A 7221-nucleotide genomic window follows, 5' to 3' on the forward strand; every position below is an offset into this window, starting at 1 on the left:
CAAAGCCTCCCCACTGACAAATGTAATCCTCTGCCATCATGTGTTCACTTAAAGTCATAAAAATGATGGAAATACATTGTGTGTGGCAGTGACACATCAAAAGTATGATAACACGATTAGCGATGATGACTCGAGTTTGTTTTCTCCCCTCCCCTCTTTCTCTCTTTCTTCCTCAAACGTTGTAATCAGCACCCGTTTGCTCCCTCCTGTATTTTTGGCTCTTTCATTTCCGTGTACATCACAGTCGCCGCTTGGAACGTTTCGACGTCGCCTTACCAGTTGCGGTGGGGTGAGACAAACCTTCGCCTCAAGTTTGTTCACTTTCATTCAGTCTCTCTCCAGAAAAAAAAATGTTATCACTGTCTAATTTTAGTCGCCATCATATCGTCTCTCGGCGTGACAGCTCTCTCTTATCCCGCTCCTTTCTCGTCCCAGATCGAGTCATGTGCGGTGGGTGACGGAGCAAAGGTACCACACTACTGTAAATGAGCAGTAGTCTGTAAGTTAAACTGCGAGGCACAGTCTCTGCCTCATCACAGTGCACACATCAAAACAAAAGGCAGTGACAGCCCCATTGTGATCTATTATTTAGCCCCCTCCGTATTTGATCGCTGGCGCGTGCCATAGTGATGATCATGCAGATTAGGCCTGTTTCTTCCAGCCACCCCACCAAACTCCTTTGCTTTTATTGTTTTCCGATCTTCGTATTTTGCCTCTTATTGCAAGTGTTGTTGTTATGAGCCAATGTGGTGATTTGTCAAGAATGAAATGTTCTCAAAGGAAAGTTGACACTGTAGGTCGTTAGGTAGCGATACATCAAAAAGTTAACAACTATGAAAACTGCATTTAAACAAGGCAAGCAGTCATGGGGCATTTTGGGAGCATTTAGTGAATATGAATAGGCCACCTAATGTGTTGGTCTTTACACATGACTGCGCTGATAGAAGCATTGGCTTGCTGGTTAATGTGTGATCCTAAAGGAGCTTTACTTGACATTTAGAACATTAATATAGCAACTAGTCTGGATCGACGACATTTCCAGGATAATTGCCTCCCATCCGGCCCTGCTGGATGTCGCGCCGGACGTCCCTCGCCTTCCGCGCTCTCCGTGTGTTGCCGTTATCAAACTCTGTTCTCTTCGGGAAACCACAACAAATTTCGAGCTAGCAAGCCACACGGTGAAAATGGCAAGTTTTGAAGAAAAGTTGCATCGTGCAACAAGGCAGGCCTGCTTGGTTCTCTCGGGGAATGATTGGAAAGATTTACAAAGAATATTTTTATGGCATTTACTCTCTAACTGGGATGTTTTGGGACCGATTGGCGGGGATTTGCTATGGACAAAATACACACAGCGATACATTTTATTTATTCATTTTATTTGTTAGGGACCATGTACAATTTTTAACATAAATGTTGCCATTTGATGCACTGTATCAGAGTTAGCCTTAGGCTAATTTCCATCTGCAGTCCCTAGGCAGGGCACACTTTAAACCCAACAGTAAAAACATGACAACATCTAACAAAACAACAAGACACATCACAAATCCTACGTCAGTATAATACACATTGTGACACACAAATACACACACACACACACACACACACACACACACACACACACACACACACAGACACACCTGTTCAGCACCATGTTGAAAAACTAAAAAATAATAAAAGAAATAAAAGTAAAGAGCAAATTACTTGAATGTATCCAGCTAATTGAAATAGTTCACATTACTTTATTGTGTGAACAGTTAACTTCAGTTAATATTGTATGTGGCGTTTTCTTTTGCGGGGTGCAAATGTTCCACCAAAACAAGTTCCTTCCCACGGCTATTTTGCAGAGCCACCGTCGCTGCGTCCGGAGCTTAGCGCCGCCTAAGAAGATTGTGATTGGTTTAAAGAAACGCAAACAACCCAGAGCGTTTTTTTCTCCTATCCAGGAGTGTATGTGTGTATGTGTAAGACCTTACTTCACAGCGCTGTGGAGGTCCGGCAATCCATTATTATTATTATCATATTATTATTATAATGGTGTCCTGAGCAGAGAATGAAGTCACACTCCCTCTATGTGTGTTGTAGTCCGATCTTCTCTGTTTTTTGATTTGATAGCCGGTCCTGCCGCGCACGCATGTAAGTGCATGTGGCCGTGAAAAAACGTAGGTATTTCACATCTTGGGAAACGGTCTGTGGAGGCAAGTTTCTTTTTTCTTTCTTTTTACAGCCCCTTTGAATATGGTTGGTTTGCACATTTTACCCTAACCACTGCAAATCACAAACATTTTACACAGGTGATAATGATTTTCTTCCCTCCAGGCAGCCACTGGTTTCTGTCTGTTCCTTTTTTAAAGATATAAAATGACGTGGCCTTCGAAACTTGCTTGAGGTAATCAATCACAGTTTACCAATGAACCATGTGTGTGTGTGTGTGTTTTTTTTTTAACAGCTATCCCTCCAGATTATCTATTTGGATAATCTTCTGTATGCCCCCATACAAAACTGCCTTTTTTATATTATGCATCCTGGGAATAATCTACAAACTTCATTTGGAAATGCTGCCTTTGTGGCACACATTCAAATAACACATTCAAAAAAATCTTTCATGAGTTGTTTCAAATAGACAATATTTATTATTTCCTTCCTTTCAGGTCCTATTTTATTGTGCTAAATTTAATGTTGAAAAAACTATTTTATGTTGCTAATGTGGCCAAGTCTCTCATTAAAAGGGAATATATCTCAAGAGACCTCCTGGTTAAATAAAGGTGAATTAGAATGTTGCTTTCATGTCATTCATTTTTTGTAGGCATTTGTTTGTCATACTGTGTATTGCCGTCGCAAACTGGGACGGTTTTGAACATTTTCCTTGTCAGCGTCTTCAAGGACAAGATTTGAGAGTCCGCTGCCAAATAGCAACCTTCAAACTGCAATAAACACATACACATTCTTTGTATACTTTTGATATCTTCCACGTTTGCTTATTGTTCGGCTTTGATTTTGTGACAACATCACTCACGAATGCCGTGTTTGTACTAGCAGACTAGCAATTCTTGGAGAGTGTCCTTGAATGCATCACCAAGAAGAGTTTTGAAGTGTTTGCAGTCGTATTATCACACAGCAATAGCATGTGACTTGTTTTCTCGAGCAAGTTGTCTTTGCATTGCATAGTGAAATGAATGGATTGATGTCCCTTTAGATGGGAGAAAATCAGTCAACAAAATATGTCCTGGAAACTTGTCGCCATTAATATAGAGTGTTTATGATTTGTAGTTAATGGGTTAAACGTGTAGAGCCACAGTTTAAGAAAGAGAAAGGTTGTTTGAAGTGCCTCTGAATATTTCCCTTCTCGTTTCCTCTTTTGTCTCCTATCTCTCGTTTTGCGCCATTTTCGTCTCTTTCATTCTTCCAACTCCTGATTAGTGAGTCACTCGTTATTCAGGCCTTAACACTGACAAAAGAGATGCTGTTAGCCATTTAATTTGCACCAAATTAAATTTAAAATCCTCCACTTTGTGGGGTTTTTTTGTGCTAAAATCTAGGTTTGGATAAAATTATATTGTGCCTGAACATTTTAAAATTGTCAACAGACTTTTTTTTCCCTCTTTAGGCTGACTCCAACAAAAAAGAGGTAGTTCATGTACTTTATTAGGTAAATTATTCCTGAGAGGGCTGAAGGGACACACCAATCAGAGCTAATCTCGTTTGATTCCAAACATGAACGCTGCTCCCTTGACCTTAACCACTCAGCTGTGCAATTGTTCACTCAGCAGAGAGAGCAACTCCATGTGTAATTAGCGGAAGACCCCTTTATGAATGGAATTAGCATCATCTTTGTCCTCTCACCGGGAGTATAGCCCTAATTATCCATCTGCATGTTCCAAGGGAGGCCATACACAAGGCAGAGGAGGACAATTGCATTCTGGCCCCTCTGCCAGCCCTCGTTTGCTGGGCTGAAAAATAAAAAAAAGCTTTGGAAAAAGAGCGCAGACTTTTGTCCACCGAAATGAGGGCAAACTCTCAAGTGCTAATTGAAGTCTGACTGCAGATGGGTCTCGTTAATTTTCCACCAGGGCTTGGCCCTTTATATGAATGAATGTGTGTGTTTGTCTAAATGTGTGTGTGTAGTGATGGTCTGTGTGTGTGTGTGTGTGTGTGTGTGTGTGTGTGTGTGTGTACCCAGTGTTTTGGGTGATATCATTTTGAGGGGAGAAGCAGGGGGCGCCCAGAGATTAAAGTAAGAATCCAGCGCTGGGTGCCTGCACAGCGGCCAGCCTCGCCTCTGATTAAAAATGCTAATGTGCCTCCTTTGTGCTTTGATGTGGGACAAACAATGGTGGTGGCATTGGCGGGGGGTGGCGGGGGGGGGGCGTTACCACGAGATGATGTCTTCTTTTATTTGTCGCCATGCAATGACACCCAGCTGAGCTGTAGCAGTCCAAATCAATCATGTCACAGGAAGCCTCCATGAGTCCGCCAGCTAACTATCCCCCCTACTCCTCAACTTCCAAAGCTGCGCAACTCTAATTAGCTTCCCTCTCTCAACATGGCTCGGAAGGAGGGAACTAAGAAAGATATGAAAGTGCAAAAGTTCTTCAGCAACAGCATGAAGTGCAGGCACTAAAGGCACACACAGGTAGCAGACACATAACACACATCACACTATCACAAAATCAGGCGTTTTAAGACAAAGAGTCCTCTGTCTGATGGACATTAGGTTGGGGAAACAGCGAGCCTCTGCTGAAACACAAGAAATGCTCCTCCTGGAAAATCCTAAATTGTCTTATTTACACGTTTAGCGTTCTTAAAGGGATATTTCACCGTTGGAAAGATGAATATCTTTAATATATATATATATATATATATATATATATATATATATATATATATATAATATCTTATATCTTTAAATTGGGTCACTTGTGTAGTAGAAATGTGAACATTTTTTAGAAACTGGTGGCTTCTAGGCCGAGAAAAGCCAGAAAATGTGTTTTTGGCTCATGTGGATGAAAGAATGCACTTGCTTCGCTGCTTTAGCGTCTACTCCCAAGCCACGCCTACCGTTTACAGACAGACAGTGAACTCAACTCAAGTGTTTTTTATTGTCATTTCAACCAAATACACGAAACAACGTTTCACCGTGGCTCAAGTGGTTACACAATTAAAAGTATATAAAAACGACATTATATAAAAACGACATACGAAACAGGCCACATTTAGTGCACACACATATGCTTCGTAAAGTTCAGCTAACACATAGCTACTAGCATTAGCGCTTGGTGGGCTGTAAACACCGAGCTTAAACTTATATATTTGCATGGAATGTAGAATGGTCTGCATTTAACAGTCACAAACTCCACCAGCAGTTAGCAGTTAGTTGGATACAAGCACCAGTCCGTGTTAACACAGCCCTAATCCACTAGTCTTACCCGGGGACAGAGCAGCCGGCCTGGTAGCTGGATAGCTGTTGTTCAGCCATGTTTCCACAACAACAAAAACACAGCAGTCTCTGAACTCGCGTTGGGAGTTTCGTTGAAGTTGGATGTAGTCCAGTCTGTTGTCTAATGAGTGGACACTTGCAAGCAGGATTGATGGAACAGGTGGCCGGCTAGCATTAGCTTTCCACCGTCACACTCGTTCAACGTTCCCCGCCGGCATCGAGCAACACCGCTGGTCTCCATAGCAGGTGGGCGAAGCTGTGTCGAGTATTCCGTCTGTAATAAAGTGTCCTGCATATTCTCCAATCTGTACCAATGTATCCCGGTGGTACACGTGTGTGGTAGTTTGAATGCACATAATTGTTGTTCTAAAATTTCCTTCGGGATGAATAAATCTATCTATCTATCTATCTAAAAGTTTTCTGCTGAGAAGGGAGTAGCGAAAATTCAAGATGGCTGACGCTCGTTTTGGTTCGGACATTTTCGGAGAAAGACGACAGTCCAACCCCCTATGGGTGGGTTGAAAACATGCGGAAGTAGCTCCTACTACTGGCTGTAGTCCATAGCCTCTGGGCAAAAATGCCTCAGATGATGGAAAACGACGATTTTTGCGTCATCAGAGGCTTTTTTCCAGACCCACAATATAGAGATCTCTGGTCTCAGGGGGACATGAGGGAGGGAAGCACGGTCATTCAAAAATACTACCGTGTTTCTACTGATACAAAGCTTAATGCTGAATCGGTGAAGTATCCCTTTAAGTTGTAGCCACTCTAGGGTTTTGTTCAGATGAGGGTGTGTGAGCTTTGCAGCTTCACTGTGAGCCATAGCCGTCAATTGCGTATTGCAAGGTACAGCAGGTGCCAGTCAGCTTTTTTCTTCTTCTTTTTAACAAAATAAAAAACTCAGTTGTATTGCCTTAAAATTAATCATTTGTGCTCAACACATCTTCCCTGGGTAAATAAAGATATGAAGCCTAGTGCACCTTTTGAGTGTTTGCATGTGTGAGTGTATTTGTGACCATGTTACGTATTGTGAACTGCGTAGGCTCGCTTTGCCAGACCTTCCTCCACAGCGCCGCGAAGGAGGGTCTGGCTAGTCCACACAGCATTCCGGGATGGGAGAAAAACGTGCTCTTGTTTATTGGCATTTTTTTTAAACCAATCACAATCGTCATGAGCGGCGCTAAGCTCCACATGGAGCCACTGCAAAATAGCCTCGGGAGTTTAAAATTCCAACACAAAGAAAGCGGAAAGAAACGGACATCGAAAGAAAAGCAAAAATACTTGCATCTTGCGGAATTTCCTGCGCCACCGGAGCAATCCCAGAAGTGGAATGTCGAGGATATAGACTAAGAACTGTGTATCCGCGGGGCGGTGCCCCATAGAGAGCCCTTTTTTTAATAGCAACTTGGACTTATTGAAACTGAAAGTATTGCACTGTATGGTCATGCATTATTACAATCTACTGTATGCACAATATGCACTCATTCAATCAGGCCTATTTGTCTTTGAGAAGAAAAAAAACCCTCCGATAAGTCCATAATATGCCCGTAGTGAAAACGAGTGTCAGTGAGTGGACTTGTTCATGATTTTTGACGGTGTGTTATAAAAGCATTTTTCCCAGCTGTTTTAGATATGTGCCCAACTGCCTGTTTTTTTCTTCCAGTAACGGATGAATTTAAACATGCTATTGAAATCAGCCTGCATGGTCAGGCCTATAGGTACTTTGAAACTACAATAAATGTGGTTATTTTGTTCCGAATCTGTCTTTTGTTTTTCAGTGTTTTTGA

The sequence above is a fragment of the Sander lucioperca genome, chromosome 4, assembly GCF_008315115.2.
Source record: "Sander lucioperca isolate FBNREF2018 chromosome 4, SLUC_FBN_1.2, whole genome shotgun sequence".
NCBI lineage: Eukaryota > Metazoa > Chordata > Actinopteri > Perciformes > Percidae > Sander > Sander lucioperca.